The following is a 23389-nucleotide window of genomic DNA, read 5'->3' on the forward strand; positions in this document are numbered from 1 at the left end:
AGCAAGGGCGATGCAATTTCACTGCCGGTAAAATGCATTGTGACGGAAAAAGGCTCCTACCAAGCACACATAATCTGACACGCTCGATGCAGTCAGATCACAATCCTGCCAAATTACAGACCAAATGTAATAAAATCACAGGCTGAAAATCCCATTCCACACCTCTGTCCGTGCCTCCGAGGAAGGACAGTTTTACACACCTACTTGAGCTTTTCTCATACAATAAACCGCAATTATTTAGATTTCTAATCTGTAATCTTTCCTTAAAAACAGCATTGCAGAGATGTTTCAACATAAAAACGATTTCATGGGTAAATAACAGAAAATAAGGTTCTGGAAGTTTGCTTGAACCTTCAGCTACAAAACTATCAAACCCTGAAGGATTTTTTTCTGATTTCAGTATCAGGCATTGCACATCTTTCACCCCACAAGAGTGCAGGGCATGCTGATAGAAGTTGCTGTTGCTGAGTGGAAGAAACAAGCAATGTATACTCCATCCTTCCATATAGCAAGAAGCAGTATACATACACAAATCAATTAGGAAACCATTACTTCAATTACCTTCTTGTTGTAACAAAAATATGCAAACAGCATGAACAAATTCATCAAAGCTCTACAAACAGGAGAGTTTTGATATACATTGATATGAAACAATATACAAAACAGACATTACCTCCAGCTAAAAGAAGTTTCTTTAGCTGATAATTACATCAGCGAGCCGATAGAAACTGCAAAAAGCTGGAATCATTTCAACACAGCAGGTTAACAAGCACCGACTCTGGTACAGCTCTTTTCATTATTCTTCATCAGTTCAGCATGAAGCAAAGTACAGAGCAGCTAGTGAGAGGTGGCACTACATACGAGGCCTGAAGGGTCATTACGATTTGTCAGCCACTTAAGACAAACTTAAATCTTTTCTTTGTCATTTAGATTGCCTCAGTTAGTTCACAAATAAAAACCACTGCACACATTTAACATCTAATTTAACATTAGTATAATTTCCTTGGTGCCTGTCAGCATATAACATTTTACATTTTGGCTGTTCTCCACAGAGGTTCGGATGGTTTCTGTGATCAGCAATCCAAGATAACTTCTCAATAACATCCTCAAGTTTCACTACATGTTTTCATTCAATTCAAAGTCACACAGAAGAGATTCAAATAAAAGCACAAGTCAAAAGTTCAGGTCAATGCAAGATTATAAATGACCAAATGTATAAAGTTGAATCAGTTTACATCACGTTCCTGCTGTGAGCCTCTGCAGTATACATTATACTCACTTACTGCTACATTATCTAATTGAAACTATATACCCACAATATGTTTGTCTATTTTTTGTCAGTACTTTAGAAAATCTTAAATATTTGATATAAACCTGAAAGTTACATTGATGTATTGTGCACTACATCAATCAACTTAAAATATGGTTGTCACTGATATTGTTTGTACTGTTCTAGTTTTTATTTTTAAAAAAGTCCCTTTAATTTTTGACATGATAACAAGTAGTGAGTATTTTCCTTAGTATTGAGCTTGAAACCCTTGTAGCATGACAAGCCTACTACCCTGAGAAGACCCTGTGTCACACTCTAAAAGACCATGATGCAGATTTTTCAAACATTTTAGCTCACACTTTGACGAGCTCACTGTGCCATGACAGCCTAAAATAAAGAGCTTAGAATGAGTTGTGAGGAGGGAAGGAAAGATACTGCGGTGACACGTATAAAATGAAAACCCCAGGGAACGAAAGAGAGGTGACAGCCAAGATGCCTCAAAGCTGCTGGAAGATTTTCAACATCAACAAACAGCTTCTCTGCTCCACACAGAAAGCAAATGAGACCAGGCATTTGTCATGGTTTCTGCTGGCAACAGGGGGGAGCAAAACATGGAGCCCATGCAAAAGGGACCAAAAACTGCAATTCCATTAGTGGCCACTTGGGGCTGGCTCCAAAGTGAGTCAATCCTAGATGGTTACCGTGTCTTTTCGGACTATAAGGTTCAGTATTAGTACGACTTTTGTAAGCTACGAAGCCGCACCGCTTGATGGATTGTCTGAGCATTATGGCTGCCGTACTCAGGAGCCTTGCGGAGTAATCTGGGTCCTAAACGCCGTCACTTTCAGGTCCCAAAGTCAAACGAACACTGCAGCATCACTGAGAGTTAAAACCTAAATTCTTTCATCTTTAATAAAATCGTAGCTTAATTGTTACACCTGGTAAAGCAGCAACGCTGATGATTTTATTAAAATGAAGACAGAAAACTAAACAGCAGTGACGTTTGTAGGGTTACTGAAGTTTGGCTAGCTGATATATAATGATGTGCTACGTGATCGGTAGAAACACAGCTATGTTAGCATAAACAGTGAAGCTGGAGGATGAAGCTAACTTTCTTCCACTGGATAAAAGTTAACGTGAGGGTTCCTGATGGTTAGAGACAAATGCAATCGTATGGCAGGATGCTGTAAATGGACCAAACTTCAATCAGGAGAACAATACGAGGTTAGTCATTAATATACTGCAACAACATGGGAATAGAGCAGCTGCCAGAGGATTCAGCATTAATGAATCAATGGTACAGAAGAGAAGGAAGCAAGAAGGAGCTGAGTAAAGTTTGACTTATCTGACTGTTTTGTTTTGCTTAATGCGCCTTATGTATAAAAAATATGGTAAATGTCCAGCTTTACAGTAGAAAAAGACATGGTTACAATCTGGTCCAAGTCAAAACTGTAGGAAATTTCATCTTTACAATCTTTATAACTTACTTTTCAGATTATATTAAGAACTACAGTTATGTATTTTTAGGGTTCTGGCTGCCAGTCACCTGCTAGGCTTCACTTCAGACAGTTCATTGAAGTAGACCTCTCAATTTTGGTGCCTCATGAAGGATTTTTCAGTGAACAATAATATGATAATAAACATGATCACTAACAGACTTTCCAAAATATCTGCTACACTTCTTGTAGTGTCTATGTATTCATAGTATTTTACTTAAATTATTGTGCAATACACTCATAAATGCATTCGCTGCTAACTACACAGTTTACTACACACTTTATGATATAAGCATAACTACAGCCCCCAGGGCTCCCTCCCCCCCTTTTTTTTATGTTTTTGCACCTTCCCTTAATATCCAACAGTAACAGATTCTCAGAACCTACCAGGAAGTCCCACTGCCTTTTATTTTCTTAAAGCTCTGCCCTTTGCTCCAGTCTCTATTTAAAAGAATCAAACAGCTCCCGCTGCTCACAAATGGTGGCAATAAGCTTGTCCTCCATTTCTGGTTGGTACAAGGTGGTCTCAGGAGAATCCAGCTCATAGTACCATGTAAATTCTTTGCTGAGGTTAAGATATTTTCAACTCGAGCGGATGCATATCGGCCACTATTTGCATCGATTAGTGGCAACTCTCCTACAGATTTAATGTGAACACAACAGTAGAAGGTTATTCGCAGTTTCCCCAGGAAGCTGAGAGAGTTTGGAAAGGCTTTGTATTTATTTATCAGACAGCTGAAATATGCAGCCTGAAACCGAGTAACCACTACAGCATCCTGTCTCAGATGATTTTGTTCCCGCTAACGACTACAGAGAACTGAATCTTTGACATTTTCCATGACAATAGAGCAAAGCTGGTTATGGATTTTGCACTCCTCCCAAGACACCTGATATTCATGCGTGTGCTCTGCGAGTGCAGTAAAAGAGGCACAAAGTTGAGAGGAGAAAATGACTGTGTTTTTAAGCTCTACAGCTCAATCTGCTGTGACTCAGAGAGAAATATTTTGTATTAAAGTTTGTTAGAATAGGATAGGATAGAATTGTTATTGCATTACTGAAACACAAGAGGAGACTGCATTGTGCTCCAGCTGACTGGCTGTCAGTCAAAGACTGTTTACATACAGCCTACTGTAAAGAAATGTGTCATCTGACCACTGCTGTCAATCACTCTGGCTTGCTCCTTCTTTACATCAGCTCTTTGGCAGGAAGAAGAGTAACCCAACACTTTACAAAAACACAAATGCACGAAAAACCATAATCACACAAAACTATGATTTTTTTTAATTTAAATTGCCAAAATACCAGCGTTATAAAAAATATCACATTGAGGTGGGCGTCAGTCACTGAAACAGTTTTCCTAATATGACAGTCCATCACTTCGCTAAGCTTAACAGCTTCACACCCTGCACCTCTGACAGCCTCTAATGTTGAGCTGAGCTCAGGCTCTTAGCTGAACGTTAAAGTAATTCGCTTTCACTTCATTCAGCTGAGGAAGTGGATTTTCTTCACCCTCAAATGGAAATACTTTGCCCTAAAAGGTGTCTTAAATGAAATCCATGGAGGTTTTGTCAAGAAGGAAAACTGCATCATTATTAGGTGAACAGTATTTTCAATTTACACCGAACTGAGTCAACAGTGAAGTGAATAGATGAAAAGGTGAGTCCCAAAGCTTTTCTGACAACTAAGGCAGGAAATCATCAGCAAGCCTCGATCTCATCAGGAGATATTATCGCTAATCAGTAGTTGTCTATATGTAACACACAGAAAAATCAAAAAAGCAAAGGGATATTAGCATCGTTAACCATAGACTGTATTTAAGTGATGGATGTAGCCTCATTTGTTTCCTGTTTTTAAAGCCTTGAACTGAATGTTTGAACCACAACAATCTCACCTGATTTGAAACCGAGTGAACAGAAGTGCAGTAGGCACCCTAGGGCAGAGCGTCATGGTCTATTTTACTCTGGATTTAGAAAATAAGCAGCATGTTGCATACAATAAAACTCAAAACAAGCAATTGAGCCCATCGTCCACCAGGCTGTGTGTCTTTAAGGAAAATATGATAGTGCTGCAACTGACAGAGATGTCTAATGCAACTGACAACAAGGAACACACAGTGGGGCTGTTTTTAAAAAGTCCATACAGGATATGGCAGATTATTAATGTAGAACTGGAGTGACATGATACAGGGATCACCTGCCCATGGCTAACTATAAACCTGCTTCAGGTTCTTGTGTGATTCCACAAAGTTCATTGCTAGTACAGTACAGTATTGTACAGTTAGCCTGCAGCTCTGCAGAGTTGCACAGGTAATTAACGCCAAGCTCAAACTGAGGCATCAAGATGCCACACTAATGTTATACCAGCATGTTCAAATAAATACTGAATGTGGTGCGATGCAGGAGAGGTTGGCAGTGGAGTGAAACATTTCACTGTTCATCTCAGAGACAGTTCAAGTTGCACACAAAACTGATTTTTCCACTTCAATGAATTTAACACTTCAATCAGTTTCCTGCTATGGATTTGTGTTGCTCTATATGTGAGCTTTCAAATCAGTTTGCACTGATATTTTCCTGCTTAGAAAAGTCAGTATGTACTCCATTTGGTGAGGCAGTTTCCATATGCTGCGGACTAATAACACCGATTAGCAAGTAACGTAACGAGGAGCAGATGGGGCTGGATACACATTTTATCGTCCTTCTGCATGAGACATATAGGAGTTATTAAGCAATTTTAAAGCTATTAGTTCAGAATTTGAAAATTGTAAAGTGGGCCTTATTAAACGGTGGTATTTAAAGTTAGTTGTGGGCTTAATTTCACCTTAATAAAGTCACACAACAGGGATGAGTAGGCTGCGCTGACTTAATAACTGGAGCGGGTGGGGTGGTAACAGTTCAGTGGGAGATTTTGACCCACAACAGAGGCTAGAAAACAAATTGTTAGCAGCCAGCCAGGTAATCAGTGATTCACAGGTGCATTATGGTCATTCTGTGCAATGGGAAGGTGAAGACCTTCTTATTCCGTCTTTAAATTGAATTAATGGTTAATACACTGTTAGAGGCAGTTAAAAGCTACAGCCTGGGTGCATCCCTGCCCACTGTATTGGTGCAAAGTGGCACAGCTAATGAGAGCCAATAGACACCAAACTCAGTGTTGTGCTGTGGCCAGGTATTTAGGTGAACCACACCTCCCAGCAGCCACAGCTCCATAAACACAGAGGAAACCCTGATTAGACCTGATGGTGCGAGATGGGGTTGAGTTCAGCAGGTGGGCTGGAGTAAGAAAATAGGTCTTGAAATGCAATAAACTACAAATTCACCAATCCATGTTCTGCTCAGTAATGGCCTTTAAAAAGACATCCTCCTTTCAGGATGTTATACAGATATCTAGAAAAATCTGAGATGTTTAGATCACAAAAAGACAGTTTTTGAATTTTTAATAAGACAGTCATCTTCAAACTCTTGTCAGCAAATGTTTATCTGCTGGGAGTAAAGCTACACTGTTCCAAAGAATAGTAATGTCAAAGTATCTTACTGTATATTTTACAGTTTTGTACTGTCTTTCTAGAATATCATTACATTTACATAAGTAGGCTGTGATTTTACATATCAAAGGTAAAATAACATAACATCACTGTAAATATAGTAAAACACAATTTACTTGTTTTTTAAATATATTTTTTTGTACATGTGCATATTTAGATTGTAAAAATACATTCAGAAATGTATCATAATTTCACAAATATTTGTCTGTTATGTGAGAGAATGATCTGTTAAATTCAAATGTAATACTATGGAAAAATATATAAAATGATCGGAAATTAATGAGAATAATCAATAATTAAAGGAGTATTTGAATTATAATTTTGCTGATTTCATGTCATCTAGGTCTGATTCAATAATTCAGAGGTAACAAGTGAAAATATAATTAATAGGAATAAAAACATAAAACATTGCACGCTGTGCTAATTATATATTTTAAAAAATAAATGTAGAGGTAGGACTTGCAATTAATACAAATCTCAAAGTATTCACAACAAAGAAATAGGCCTCTGCACCTGGGGTGAGGGTGTGGCCATGAAAACAATGTGACATGCCATTGGATGTTGGGACACATAATAACATGATGCTAAGCATCGGCCAATGAATGTGAACTAACAACCACAAGGTCGCGGCTGCACTGTAGGAAAAAATCCTAATATAAAAGTATTTTACTGCATTTTACAGTTTTGCTCTGTTCTTCTAGAAGATCATTAAAGTTACGTAAATAGACTGATTTCACATTTCAAATGTAAATTAACGTTAAATCACTGTAACTTAATAAAACATAATTTTCATGATTATTAAATGTATCTGTCTGTACATATGCATATTTAGATACAGATTCACAAATGTATCATGGTTTCACAAATATCTGTCTGTTATTTGAAAGATCGAACTGTTGAATTCAAATGTAATGCTATGGAAAAGTATATAACATGATTCCTATAAGCTTGTGTTACATCACATAAGTATTATTATCATTGCTCTTCAGGGCGATCGTGGCTCAAGAGTTGGCAGTTCGCCTTGTGATCAGAAGGTTGCCGGTTCGAGCCCCGCCTCGGACACTCTTGGTCCTTGTGTCCGTGGTCAAGACTCTTCACCTACAGGTGACGGCCAGAGGGGCCGATGGTGCGATATGGCAGCCTCGCCTCTGTCCCAGGGCATGCAATCCATTTTTATTTAACTGTATATTTCTGTACATTTACGTATTCACCTTGTTTATAGGTAATTTCATTGTTTGATCACGTTAAAATGTTCCTAATTTAATGTCTAAAAGCACTTGGAAAAGGCAGAATCCCATGTAAAATTAGCGCAACAAACTATTTTCATTACTGGAAATAACCGTATTTTCATGAGGAAGTTATTTTCTGTTATTTTACGGTCGTATTTTGGCGCCCCAGCTCCCAGAATATTACCGTTTTTTTAAGCTGTTTTTTGTAACAGTATACAGTAGTGTTATTGGCTGCTCATTCAATGCTTTTATAAAAACAATAAAATGCCAACAGGTGCACCTTATTCATTTAAAGGCTGTCTGCAGACATGTGTTGTAGTTTAATACCAAAAAGTGTTTTCGTAGTTACAGATCGCTGTGCGCGCTGATCCCGCAGCTTAACAACTATAAGCTATTCTTGAGCAGCTGACCGGACAACATGGGCCTCACGTTGTTGTCGTACAATTGACAAAAGCTCTTTGACACAACAAAACTCTCTCTATCTCAATTTAGCTTTGGTGACGACAGCAATGAGCAATTTTACATCTGCCAAGAGGAGAAGAAATCACTGCAGGCAAGGTAGATTTTTAGCATCAGGTTTCAGTAAGAAAGATAATGATTGCAAAGTTGATTACAGGTTGCACAGACATAAAGCAACATTGAACTGACTATTTAGAGGTTCATAATTGAGGTAAGATTGTATTTGTAAAGATATTTTTGATACTTCTTATAAGACAAAAGCCATTTGGCCCACTTCATTCTGTTGGTTTGTTTTTTGCAGTATGCAACACTTCCATTTGCTAATATTGTTTAGACTTTATTGGCATATAAAATGGGAGCTGTGGACATCAGTTTAGTTCTTTTTGGTAAAAAGGTAGCAAAGTTACTCAGCTGATGAAAAGAAAGTTGTGTAAAAGTAGACAGCTTTGATAGACAGTGGGCTCCAGATCATGTAGTAACTTTATTCTGACCTCAGTGTGGTGGAAAGCCAGGAGCAGCCAGGTTAGGAGAATTCTCCTGATTATTTCAAACATGTACTGCACCTCTGCAGCCCTGCAGCAGGCAGACCGTCTCTCAGCAACCTGACATGGCACACGGGGATCATTTTCACAAAGGACTTTCCCACAGTGACTGTGGCTGCCAGGGAATACTTTGCACATGAAACAACAATGCTCATGCTGGGAAGCAGAAAGATCCCTTTTTATTTTGCATCCCAGATTTCCTTTGTACACTCTACAGGGTGGGCCATTTATGTGGATACACCGTAATAACATGGGAATGGTTGGTGATATTAAAGTCCTGTTTGTGGCACATTAGTATATGTGAGGGGCAAACTCCTCAAGATGGGCGGTGACCATGGTGGTCATTTAGAAGTCGGCCACCTTGGATACAACTTTTGTTTCTTCAATAGGAAGAGGGCCATGTGACACATCACACTTATTGGTAATGTCACAAGACAAACAATGGTGTGCTTGGTTTCAACGTAACTTTATTCTTTCATGAGTTATTTACAAGTTTCTCTTTGTTCACAGCCATTGACATGTCGAAGAGGTTAACACATGAGGAGCGGATCGAAATTGTGTTGATATCTGGTGGACGCAGTAACCGGGTCATTGCAGCAGGTTTCAATGCAAGACCCCCTACGAGACCACCCATCTCCCATGCTACAGTTAGCAAACTGCTTGCTAAGTTTCGTGAAACTGGTTCAGTGTTGGATTTGCCAAAATGTGGACGCAAGAAAACTGTCAGTAATGAAGAAACATCAGTGGCTGTCCTAGCTTCAATCAGCAAGAGCCCACAGCGTAGCACTCGCCGCATGTCGCTGGAGAGTGGCACTAGTCGAACATCGCTTCAGCGGATATTAGCTACTCACAAATGGCACCCTTACAAACTCCAGCTACTGCAGCATCTCAACGAGGATGACCCAGATCGGCCACAGAATTTGCAGAATAGGCAAAACAGAAATTGGAACAGGACCCTCAGTTCACGCCAGGTCCGAGCATTCCTAGATGATCAGTTTCCTGGAAAGTGGATTGGTCGTCGTGGGCCAGTTGAATGGCCCCCAAGGTCTCCAATCTGACCCCCTTAGACTTTTATCTTTGGGGTCATCTGAAGGCAATTGTCTATGGTGTGAAGATACGAGATGTGCAGCACCTGAAACTACGGATACTGGATGCCTGTGCTGGCATTTCTCCTGTGGTGTTGCTATCAGTGTGTGAAGACTGGGAGAAGAGGGTTGCATTGACAATCCAACACAATGGGCAGCACATTGGACACATTTTATAAGTGGTCAGAAACTTGTAAATAACTCATGAAAGAATAAAGTTACGTTGAAACCAAGCACACCATTGTTTTTCTTGTGACATTACCAATAAGTCTGATGTGTCACATGACCCTCTTCCTATTGAAAAAACAAAAGTTGTATCCAAGTTCAAATGCTGTGGTCAGAGCTTAAGTGAGCTGTGTATAAACGAGTGCCCACAGATCTCAATGAACTAAACAACACCTGCACTGAACACGATGATGCGACAGACTGATACACAAAATGATTGCATGAAGTCACTGCTGCTACAGGTGGTTCGACAAGATGCTCCGTCATAGGATGCAGTCAGTTTTTCCACATGATTGCATAAATGTTTATATGCACTGTCATATATTGCTTTGTTACTTGGCGCCATAGGTAGCATTGTTCTTTGATTGGCTTCAGCTCAGTATATTTTGGACTGCACTGTCTTGTGAATGTGACAAGTGAAACTTATGGTTCACAGTACATGAGCACTGATTCCTGACATGTGGCTTTCGGCATTGCTGTATAACGTGACACATTTCTTACTATAACAAATTATGTTAACAAAAATCCATCTGAATATCCATGAAATGAATATAAACTAGTATATTGCCTAAATGATGTTCTAGCAGAATTGCTCTGCGGTTCCTCTGGTTGCACTGTGAGCATGTATTTTATTGCACTGTTGCTTTCTTGACCCCGAAGCTGCTTGAAAACAATTGAAAAGCTTTGGGATCAGTTAACTGATGTCACACTTGACAGCTATTAGTGCCCAACCAACCACTGAGCAGACTCTTGGCATTCGAGCGGCGCTACATTAGCCTCAGGCCATTGGCGCCTTCAGTGATGCCAAAATTTCACCAGTGTGGAGGAGGCAGTCAGAGGGTGACCTGAGAGGCCTGGAAAGACAAAATGCCTCTCTGAGCCTTACAATTTCTCTGAGACAGCATATCCCCATCGCCATCCATCATTTTAATCAAGCAGATGCCAGAGTACCTCTCTGGAGGAGGTATATGCTCTTAATAAGATCTTCCTGGCAAATTAAAAGAGCTGGGGAGTCTCTCAGTGTGAGCAGAGAGGAGGGCAGGGGTGGCTGGGCAGGACAAAGCAGACGGCGAGAGAGAACTTGGCAGGGCGCTGAGAACATTCGCCCAGTGCATCTCCAATTAAAAACAACAAGCAGCTCCCACATGTGCAGGGTACCTTTCTAATAGGAAACATTTAGTCTAGCAGGGAGAAGAGAAGAACTTAAGAATTTATTAATAAGCAAATGGATACTTGTAGTTTGAAAAAAGAAAGCTAGTTTCTGCTAATTTCCCTCCCTGAACTGCAGCTCTGCACCACATTTGTTATACATATATTTTAATGCTGTTATCTAAGAAAGAAAATGACTTGCTATGTGGTACAGCCTGTCCAAGAAGCACGGGTATCTCTGTCTGTGCATTGCACTCATACATTTTATGGCTGTACCTCACAAAGCAAGCTAGTTAGCTGATAACTTGGCACTCAGTCCTGCGGAAACCAATCTGACAACACTGTTGCTGCATCTTTGTTATATACGGTGTATTACTAATGCTTGTTTTATGCTTGTGTGAAGGCAGTCTGTGAGCAGTTGTATGCCTGCAGTCTGAAGTACTGACGTGTCATCAGAGTCCAACAATGTGCAGTCGGGATTTTGGAGGACTGCACTGGAGCGTGTTTGTGGGGGTGAAAGCCCGTCTCCGTGTCCAAGCAGAAACACGTACACAGACGGACACATTTACACGGTTCTGCCCAACCAATTGGTAGAGCACATTTTCAGGCCCTATATCTAACTGAGGCTTTCACTGAAATTGACCTACATTATTGAGTCTTTTCTACCAATTGGTTTACATCTGTAATGCCCAAAAAATCCACCAGAAGGCGCTGTGAATGTAAACGGTTGGCTCTTCTTATAACTCTCTCCAACCATTTTTGATTAAACTAAGGTAGAAGGATATAATTTTTTGATCTATGATAGTGTTAGAAGACTTACTAAACAGATGTGTGTCACCTGACAGCATTAAAAAAGTGAAATTAAATGTTTAATAATTTATTTTTTAAAAGTGGTCAACCAAAAGGTTGATTTGTCACTTTATGGTGCTACTGCTAACATAACCTAAATGTTATTCAAATTGATTATTGGCCATAAAATCAGACCACTAAACCTATTTTGTTTATCCATTGCTGTTGATAAATCACATTAAGTGTTAGCACAGCAAGAATATGCTGAAATAATTTCCTCAGTAAGTCATTTTTGTAACTTTCTGAGTTAGTAAATGTTGTAAAAATCAAGAATAACATGTGGAAATCACACATTTACACATGGCACTCCCATGGGCTGGCACTCCCCACCAGTATATTGCCAACAAACCAGATGAGTGGGGCTTTAAATTGTTCTGCCAAGCAGGTTCGTCTGGCATCATCCACGACTTGCTGCTGTATCAGGGGGGTCTATGTTCTTCAATGCTCCCCTCAGTGAAAAGCAACAGAAGCTCCCTCTAAGGGGTAAAAAAAAACACTATACAAACCCATAAACGAACCTCAGCTCTTCACAAGTTTCATCTTGGTCCAGAACTTGCACACCTCCTCTGGTGTCAGGTGCATTGGTACTGTATGACCAAACTGCACCGGTGGAGCTCCCCTGATGGCAGACAAAGACCTGATGAAGAAGGGCCATGGAGCCTGTGATTACCGGTCATACGTTTACCATGAAGTGACATCTCAACCATTTGGTAGAGATTAATATTTTAAAAACTACAGGGTCTATTGAAAAATAATTATTGATTGTGGTTATTACTCATCCAAGTCAATAAGAAATGCAAACAAAAATTTTCCATTGTTTTTTCTTGGTGTGGACCTCAAAGACTTAAGACAATACATTTAACAACATAAATAAAGTAAAAAATAAACAAGGGTGACAAAGACCCAACATGAAGACAAAAGGAAGACGACATATCGTAGCAGGAAGCTAACTTTGTGTTAGAATCATTATATTAGAATTCAGGACCAAACGTGCTCTACATGAGCACTTAAAACTTTTTAAAAAATATCCTCCGTAGGTAATTTTCTGCATTTCATTTTTTCACTGTTTATTTCTTTTCACTTTAGCAACACACACAAAGCTTTCTCCCAAGGTCTCAGCACACCTGACTGACCTTCACTCGATTTCATAAGGAGTAATTAGTTCTGTGAATTTATTTGCATTTCTCATTTATCTCTGACTGCCTGTTCTATTATATGTAGTGCACACACACAGGCATGCACATGAATACAAATAATGATTATACACACAGGGAACACCCCACCCACCCCCACCCACATACCCGTTTCCTAATAATAGAAGCTTTTTGAAGCCAAGCCTTTGAATGCTTTGTTGTCTGTGGAGTTTACTCACAGGCCAAAGAGTTAGTGTTACACTTCACTTCTGCATGTGTGGATAATTACCAAGTAATGGCTTGGTAATTATCACATGTAATGTAATGTAAAAATAAGATAATTTGCATAATGCAGTCGTGAACCAAACGTTTAGGAAATCACGTGTAATGCAGAAAAAGGTAACAGTCCCCCCACCCCCCCTTCAAGTAAGCGCGATCACTTCTGTGCAGGTCCTAAATGTTACATTTCTGTTTCTTGGCCCAGTTGTGTTACACTGTAATGTGTGTCCGTTATGTGACTTTATGCCAGTGTGTGTTTTATCATCCACAGTCACTGCTACAGGATGAAAAAAACTCCAACAACAAAAACCTGCATGATGAACGGGTCAATAACACGTACAGGAACCTCTGAGGTGATGTCATAAGCACTGTGTAGGGAAGCGTTAGCTCTGAGTATAGGCTCAAAACAAACCCTACTTTAATACCTCGTTCATCTGCTCTCCAATGGACGCTTTCCAAGACACTAAAGAAGTCACTTGGAGGAGTGATGAAACGTTTCTCGTTGAAAATGATGCGCCCAGATGAACAGAATCACCTTTTTGGTACTCTCCAAGAGTTTCAGCCATTGTCACTTTAGGTTTTTTATTCACATGACAAAGGAAAACACAATCCCTTTATGCTGGACCAAGAGAAGGACTGGCCGCTACTTATGCCTTTAGAAGTTTGAAGTGCTATTTTGAGACGAGATGAGCCAGAGCAGCTGAGTAGCATGCTAACCTGAACATTTTGTATATTACCTCAAGCTGCCTGTCAAAAAGCTTCAAATAATTCTTCATCTAGAAGACAAAAGAAGAAGAGCACAGAAGCAGGAAAGACTGAAGTCTAATGCCAGTTACTGTAACATATACCGCTGAGTTTCTACATGGGCTTTTTTCATATTAATAATATTAATAACAGTATCTAGCTGCACAGGTGCTCGACTTTCTCACATAACTTTTCCTAACTAGCTGTAGCTTTACACAGCATGATCTGAAACATGCCATCGTGCTTGATCAACTACATTATTTCCATATTGAGATCTAATCCAATAGTTAATAAAGCAATAGAGCACCTATAGATGCTGGGTGTGATGGAAGGATGTATGATTGCACTATTGTTAAAAACAAAAGAAAAAACAACAACAAACCAAATAATCTTTTTATCTGACTTTGCTTTCTGTAACTGAACAATTAATAATAATGGATTGGATTTATATAGCGCTTTTAAAATAAGGAATGGGGAAAATATCCTGGTACTTATGTAGTGCATTTTTACTCTCACTGACTAAAGCTATATATACTTATATACTATATAAGTACCACAGTCTGACAGATATATTACAGGTAACAGGGGGTTCAGTAAGTTGCCTAAAGACACTTTGCCATGCAGACTGGAGTAAAATAGATATTTCAAGTAACCAGGAATTGAACCACCGACCTTCCAGTTGGTTGACACTGAGTCACAGCCCCCCCAAATAAAAATCTGTAATCACACAGCAGCAGAAGATTTTCATGAACATATTTTCAACATTAATGAGGTTCATTACTATCTCTGGTATTTTAAAGGTTTATTATATCAATATATTTGTTAAATAAATATTATACTGTATAATTTTTGTATTGGTGCATTCTAAGAAGGGGTTTTGGGGCAGCCTTTGGGAATGGCCTTGAGTCAGTACTCGCCATAAATTGCATTGGCCTGAGGCTGTCAGGATATAATGCTGGAATAACAGAGCAGAAAATATCCTGAGGGCTGAACCAGGCTGCTGGCCTATATACATCCCCGGTACACTCCCAGCCTTCTTTAGCCTGCTGTGCTTCATACAAAGAAACGTACAAGTGTGTGTACGTTGGCTTATTAGAGCTCAGTTAATACATCTTCAGGAAATAAACTAGAGCAAAGTTGTGCAGTAATAACACAGATGTTGGTTGGACGAATTTAGTGCTGTTGTTGAACACTATATGAGAAATGCAAGAAAGAACCAGTGATCTAATTTACAAGCCACGAGAGTCAGACTGTTATGAACCAGAGGTGTCCTGATTATCAAAGACACCTGTCATATTTAAAAACTCTGATGATGGTGAACTGAACATCTGATTTAGTGTCATCAGATATCTCATTTTTACTTTTCCTGACCATGATGTGTTTAATCACGAGGGACGGATGACAGGCTCAGTTCTTTTGCCAAGTAACAGAACTGTGGAGAGCTCTAAGCACTGCATGAGGGAAATTATCTTGTCCCAAGGGCTCTGAGATCAGCTGGGACACAAAACCAAGGACATGGTCTGAAGAACTCGCAGACAGCAAAGATCTGAGAACAGAGTTAATTCTTCTTAAAATTGTGGCCAAGTAAAGGCTCTGATTTCTGTGTCCACGAGGGACCGTTGAAGGAGGCTAGCATTAAGTAATAACTTAACTCTCTCTCATCAATGTTTGGTCACATCTGGTTCAATGAAACCAACATGGCAGAAGCCAAAACTAATGGTGACGTCTCAAAAAGGGAATTTCCAGTGTGACGTATACAGTATGCAGCATGAATCCAGGGTCAAAATCAGCATTTTAGTCTGATCTAAGTTATTACTGACAAACTTGCTATGTAGACAGTTAGCATTCACCTCTTTTTAAACAACTGGCAATTAAGCCTTGGTGATGGGGAAAGCAGGTTGGAGTGAGGACAGTCTCCTAATCAACAACTGTGTGAATCAGATTTACCAAATCAGCTTAAAGGACAAACGTGCTCCTGAAAAAAATGTACGAGTAAATAAAATGCACAGCACATGTGTGGTACCCTCTGCTGAGCTCTAAATTCATTTACACTCTACAGACATCTGCTCATCACTTAAACAGAGAGGTGTCATTCTCTCTGTTAGGGTTTCCCGAGGGGATCATTGCATTGTGTCTTCTGATGCCACTGCAGGTAAAACCCTGACAGGTGTGCACGGCATGAAGAAAAAGTTAAGGAAAGTGTCCGTAAGTTCAAGATAACATTAGTAAATAAAAACAGGGGTGCTCTTCAAATTCTCAGTGGTGCTCAGAGTGAGAACTTCTCCAACTAGATAAATAAAGTAACTCTCAATGTCACCAGTGACTGAGGCAGAGGGGAGCACCAATAAGTAAATAAACCGCTATTCTTACTCGACACTGAAATCTGATGGCTTTAATTGCTTCTTTATCAGTGTGCAACACCAAGTCGCTGTATGGCTTGTGTGTGTCTGTCATTGTGTGTCTTCTGTGTACTGTAGGCTATATTCGTCAGTATGAGCCTTTGAGCATGGAAGCTGAGTGTTGGGCCTGTTGTGGGGAGATAAACGACAGAGGAAGATGGCAGATAGTTGAGTCTGAAATCTCTTTAATGCAGAAGTCACCGCAGCAGCATCGACCCTATACTAAATATGCCCTCTTACAAGAACATGCACTGGATCAGGGGAGGAGAAAAATCCCTACAACTACTTTAATCTGTCTTATTGGGGGCTAAGGATTGATATGAGCATGCATTATGCAGAGATATAAAAGTACGATTTGGCTGGTAAAATGAAGGGAGTTTACTTTTCGTCTTTTCCGACAGTTGCTGGTGATGGAAAATTCAAACCACTCTCCAAGGCATCCTCCTCTTCTGCAGACCACTGCTCGCTCACAGGTTGCAGTGTTTCCCTGGAGAACTACCTGTGTGCATCCGTATTTGTGTGTTTCAGTGTGTATGTGAGCGCACCGGTGTGAGACTGGCTGTTGAAGGGCATGAATATGTCAGAAAAGCTCCAATCTGAATGTGTTTAGTAGGGTTTCAGTGCTCAGTGTTCCAGAAAGGCAGCTCTGCGTGGAGGAGCAGCCGGCCCAGCAGACCTGAGCTGTAGCTGTAATTGGCATCGCTGCTTTAAAATGAAGGAGGAATTTTCCTCTTTAGATGGAATTATGCACCCGATGGAGCCTCTATCCATCATTCTGACCGAGGCGATTTTGACAGATAGAACACGATATCTCCTTTAATTCAACCATGGCCACACACCTCTGCAGCCCGCTGCATGGCCATAGAAGATAATTAGGAGCTTTACTGGTGACTGACTGGTACATTCATATTACATGTTTGAGTCTCTTTGGTAGGCTAGGCAGGGACATCCACACAGGCACCTGTCCTATGAATGGTTAGTAAACTAATGGCTTGAGACAGATTGTTTAATGTATTCTGGCTACTTTCCTTCTAGAAATTTGAAATATCTATTTTAAAAATGGGCAGGCTTGAATTACAGAAGTACATTTTTTTCATGAGACAACATATTCAGCATATTAACATTGTTATCAGACGGCGTTTTCAAATGTATCCACTTCGGAGAGTGTTTTAAAAAAGCTCAGTTTTCCTTGACCACAAACGCCGTCTCAGTGTGGACGGAGAGTGTGCACACGGCCTGATCCAGTGCTGTTTTGTCCTTTTGAGTCAGTGCCTCGATATACTGGCCACAGCAATATAGGCTTCCAAGAGATAACTGTCCCATTTAAGAGAGCCTCCAAGTTGGCCATAGGAGGCTGTAGAGGTAATGGCGCATGGCCTTTAGCAAAACAGCAATAATCAACATCCCAAAAGTTCACTGAAAAGCTCAAGTTCCAGTAATCAGATTCCTTTTTGACACTTCTCCAGCCTGTAGATTTGGGTTTGTAAATTTCTTTACAGCACCTGTGGACTACCAGCTCACTTTCATGTTAGGAACTTCAAGGTTGTAAGAAAAAAATATCAATGCAAATTATATGAACCACAGTTGGGACATGGCTCACAGCCTCTACAGCAGTTATGTATTTTTGGCTGCACCAACACAACCCCAGTTTGAGCGCGTCATCATGAGCTGATTCAGTCTCTGAAGCAAGCCCATGTATACGTATATGCAAATATTATAGGAGAATGTCCTGCGGTGCTACTGCAAACCCTACCAGCATCTCTTTTCTTTAATAAACTCTGAATGAAATAAATCATTGTTTATCAGTTTTAATCATGGGAACAGGAGGTTACAGCTCATGGAATCACCTTAATTATTGTTGTGCAGTATGATGCATAAAATGCTCTGTGTGTGTGTGTGTGTGTGTGTGTGTGTGTGTGTGTGTGTGTGTGTGTGTGTTTACTCCAGCATCCTGCCCGCTCTAATTACTGTGGAGAGGGAATCCACAGCAGCTCCCACAGGGTTCCTGTCACAGCCAGCCGCCTCACCGGGCTCCTGTGTCCAAACACAGAGCAGCTGCCAGAGCTGACATATCAGTGCGCGCGCACACACACACACACTTGCTGAGCTACATCATTAGCATAGCATGCTGCTGATAATCCTAAGGATGCAGCATTTACCCAGGCTGCATTGCTCACATTCCTGCTGAAACTGCTCTCAGTAACAAACAATTCAGTCCTGGCATGACGAGGTCACATGATGGTCCAAAACAAAACTTCTGTAGTTAAATGTGCTCTCTGTAACATTTATATCTATTAGTTTTTTTAGGCTAATGTATGAAGAGATTATGTAATAAAGTCTTTCCTTGACTGTGCTGGTTGTCTATGTTAAAACATGGACTTATTTTCTGTGAAAATCCAAAGGATGCTCCTCGCTGATACTCGCCTAGTCCACTAATCAATACAATTATTAAACCAATAGTTCCCAATAAAAGTTTCAAAACTCAACAAAAGCCCCACAATCAGAAACCCATTTTAACAGCTGAACAGTTTTAACACAGCAAACTGATGTTAGTCAGCTACTGCTTCATTTTATAACCAATCTAAGTTTGAAGATAAGCCAGAATCAAAAACCTGATTTCTTCCTTAAAAACTGTTTTAGCCAGAGTTTAAGCATAGGAACGCTCCTTTAATATTGTTACAGTCAATATTAAGAAATTTGTTCAAGTTAGAAGGGATTCCTAACATTAGCTCATAAGCTAACATTAGCCAGAAAAAGCCAGTTTTATGAAGGCCACATGGGTAAACTAGAATTTGATCAGCTTCATGGAAAGTCTATAGAGGCGTCCCCTGACCCCCGACATAGTGGCAAATACATTACAGGGATATCTGGGCAACTGATGCCTACTAGCAACCTGACCCCTGGGGCTGATTTGTTAATTTAGCTGAACATTTTCAAAATAGGTTATCAGGGGTGACTGTAGCTCAGGAGCTAGAGCAGGTCATCCACAAACTGCAAGGTTGGTGTTTAGAGCCCTGACTGCTCCAGTCTGTATCAATGGCTGCTAGCCATTGGTCTGTATGCCAACGTACCCTTGGCCAAGCTACTGCACCCTTCTCCGATTGCTGCGTATTGGTCTCCTATGTGAATGTTAGATAGAAAGCACTTGTATTAATGGGTGAATGAGGCATGCTGTATAGAGCACCTTGAGTGCTCCAGCAGAGTGGAAAAGTGCTATTAAAAAGAACAATGCAGTCCAGTAACATCATTTATTAACCAGCCCAAATGTTTTCTGTGTATTGTGTAGTGCTAATATCATTCCAATGAAAACCATCTATACTTAAATACAAATGCTCACCAACTTAAAAAATGCATTTAAATGTAACAGATTTTTAACAGTAATGTAACAACATATTAAACTAACACGGACGGTCAACACAATCAGCCAACATGGGCATTATGCAGCTAACTGTAACTTTATTACACAGCACGTGTTTTAGCTTCAACACATCCAAGAAAATGTTGTTGCAATTGTACCGACACTCAGTCTCTAAGCTGTGACCAAGACTACATCCCACAGTTCAACCGGGCAAACACACAGGACCAAGAAATGGTTGAAAAAAGAACAAAAAGTAACATGAGGATGTTTGGCAGCGGATTAAGTGGGTAAAGTTGGTTAATTCTGAAGGTAAAATAACAGCCAGCAACAGCCATTCAGGTTTGCGTACATCCTCGTCTCCTTTGTTATAAAATGTTAAGTGTGTCTTTTGACCGTGCCCTCTATACCCGATGTGATTGCAGTGCTACTCATCAACAGAGCAACAGGGGGTGATTGAGCTGATGTGCTTGAGCACCTTGTCAATAGCCCAGAAAGCATTTCTGCCCAGTGATGTGTGCTTCTAATCTATTAACTGGATGACTTGAAGGCAAAGAGAGCAATGAAGATGGAAGGGGGTTAACTACACTGGAAACTTAATTTTAAAAAAGCAAAGGGGAATCATTGATACCCCCTACACCTTTGTATTAACTGCTAGCAAAGTCTACGTTATAACCTCAGTGTTGAAAGACTGCCAGAATAAACTGCAACGCTCCTGGTTGATAAACTCGTCCATCATGCCGATGAATATGTTAGTAGAGGATGTAATTAGGAGGAATAAGCGATGGCCATGGTGACTGAGCAGACGACGAAGGAAATTCCTGGCACTGAGCCCAAAGCTAAAACAAACCCCCACTGTGGCCATGAGGCTGAATGCATAGCAGGCTAAAAGCCTCCAACCAAGTTCTTAATGAACGTTTGCTCTAAATGGCTTAGCTGGTGGCGGGTCCCTCTATGACCCATGCCCACCACATGAGGGGCACTCTCACGACAAAATAACACATCTTCAAAATGGATCCGCTCACTACAGAAAGTCAAATGTTCAAGGGCTTAATAACTTCTCCAGAAAAAAGAAAAAGAGTCGTAGGAAGGAATATCGAAAAATGATGATTAGGACTTTATCAAGGCTCCAAAATATTATCAAAGGTACCATCGAGGCAGACTGGAGGAAATTCTAATAAAGGCCGGCTCACACATTTGGCAGTTTTTTTATCTGATGGATGTTCATTTCTCTCGCTGAAGATTTTTTCCCTTTCAGAACTGTAGCTGCCATTTCAACTTCTGTCCGTGCTCAAACTTCCTACCTTTTCTTTAATCCCCTAAACTTAAGCTGATGTGCATTTCCATTTTTACTGTTTAATCAATATGTACCCTCCTCTGGAAGTCAATTTAAACAAGGCTGCATGTTAAAGTGTCTTTACAAGCTTGTTCACTGCTTTAGCGCGACAGTACTCGACAGCCACAATGTTTTCCCTTATCGCGCTCTCTCAAATCAGTCCTCATCCTGTAAACGATGACCTACCAAAGACGTGCAGAGAGAAGGGAAATCTCTTTAAACAACAAGTATCCAAGTGCTGGATCATATTCTTAAGTGATTTGGTATTAAGACTTTGTAGTCGGCCATGAGACATTGATGGATTAGCTTATTTGAACTGGTATTAAAGTAACATATCGGTCCATCTACTGACATGGAAATCAAAAGTGTGTTATATTACACAACAGTAACTGCGGGTTTGCCATCACACTTGTATGACAGAAAGAGAAAAATTGGTATGTGGGATTCCTACAGCTCGGTGAGAGCATATGAAGGCAGCCAGCCTCTGCATGGCCTGTAGAGCCTGTATGGGTGATGGATGACAATAATTATGTGGAACATCCACTTGTATGGTGTGTATGGGTGTGTAGGGGGGGGTGAGGGTGGGGAGAGTGGGTAGACTCGTGCTCATGTGATATAATAACAGTGACGCATGGCTGTTCATTCCTGGGGCTCTGTCCACTCCATCACCCGCCCCCACCACTGCCTTCAGTCTCCAATCCTTAACCTGTCTACAGGAGGTAAGGTGCTGGCCTTAGAGCCAGCACAGCTTTGAAAACACTTCAAGAACATTACCAGCCTTCAGGCTGCAGAGAGAAGGCCAAAGTGTTGTCTCCAATAAAAGTATAAAATCAGCAGGAAACCCTTGACACTGAGTGAAATTGTGCACTAGTGGACAGATGCAACAGCTAAAGGCTAGGATGTAAAGTCCTAGTCGATAAGTGCAGCTGCTTATGTTTAGAATTAACTGATCCAGTGAGATTTTTCCAACAAGCTCTGTGCAGCTTGTTTCATGTATTAAACACTTTGCTAACGTCAGTGTGAACACTAATATAACATACACAATGAAACCAGCCTGGTTCTTATGATTCTCTGACATTGCTTTGAACATGAAGTATTGGACGTTTATGCTTGTTCTTGCCCAGTTTTCTCTTTTTGGTGACCGAAGGATTGAAATGTGATTAAAACAAGCAGAGGATTCATCGGTGTTGTGATACATGTTAGATACATGTTTGCTGTTTGCTGCCATTTACTGTTTGCTTGTGAGCTTTTACATCTTTTTCCTATTTCTGTTGTGTTTTACTCAACTTCTATTGTATTTTGTGTGCTTTTGATGCATGTTTCTATTTTCTGGTGTTTCCTTAAGTTGTAGAGCTTTTGAACTCTTACAGCCGCTGTACAAGAAGCCTTTTCCACACGTGTAGAACAGACTGAGTTTCCTTTACAGTTTAAGTGTTGACAGTTGGCTAAGAAAGCCATTTCTACCTAGTAAAACCTTTCTGGCTAAATGGAAATGATGCTGGTGCAACGCTAATAACATAAGCAGGGGCCGTTGTTCGGTTTCACTGGTCAGGTCTGACCTCAGACCTTTGTTGCATTACATTTGCATCAGAAGTCTGAGCTCCGGAAGCAGAATTTGTTTTGCTCTTTAAGGCACAGCCATTCATGTGTCACTAGCATTACAGCACAATATAGTGTTTTTTGTGGCTAAAACACTCTGTGTGTCAGTGCTCTGCTTATGGCTTATTTAGTGAGTCACAAATACACAACAGCAGCAGTAAAGACTAGAGGTTTTATAGTCCTACCAATGATTAACAAGAGCTCTGCTGCCACACTGAACCGTCACTGTAAGCTGGGGTCTGTGTGGCTGCTCCAGCTTTCTGATTTGGAAGTCCAGCCTCAGAGGACCTTCCAAGGCTTCGCCATGTCAAAGTGAATTTAGTTGTGATTAATTTTTGTTTTGTTTTTAAAGGAAGTATTTAGATAAAGGACAAAAAGTGATCACAGGGTGCAAATGATGTAGCATTCATTCATTATTCACCCTGAGGAATGTTTAATGTCAAACGATAATCGTTTGACATTAGGAGGACCAAAAAGCTCTCCAGAGAGTGATCCGTACAGCAGAACGCTGCTGCAGGATTGCTCTCCCCCCGCTTCAGGACACCTACACCAGGAGATGCCGGACTAGAGCAGCGCAGATACTGAAGGACCCGTCCCATCCTGGCAACAAACTGTTCCAACTTCTGCAATCTGGTAGAAGGTTCCGCATCTTCCGGGCAAGGACAGAGAGACTCAAGAGGAGCTTCTATCCCCAAGCCA

At 40.5% G+C, this 23389-nt stretch overlaps 1 protein-coding gene across 27 annotated transcripts in view; it reads right to left on the minus strand.

Moving 5' to 3' along the window:
• Positions 1-23389, minus strand: part of ptprfa (protein tyrosine phosphatase receptor type Fa) — a 361887-nt gene that overhangs the window by 148884 nt on the left and 189614 nt on the right. The gene's annotated exons all lie outside the window — the stretch shown is intronic.

Source organism: Astatotilapia calliptera, chromosome 15, assembly GCF_900246225.1.
Source record: "Astatotilapia calliptera chromosome 15, fAstCal1.2, whole genome shotgun sequence".
NCBI lineage: Eukaryota > Metazoa > Chordata > Actinopteri > Cichliformes > Cichlidae > Astatotilapia > Astatotilapia calliptera.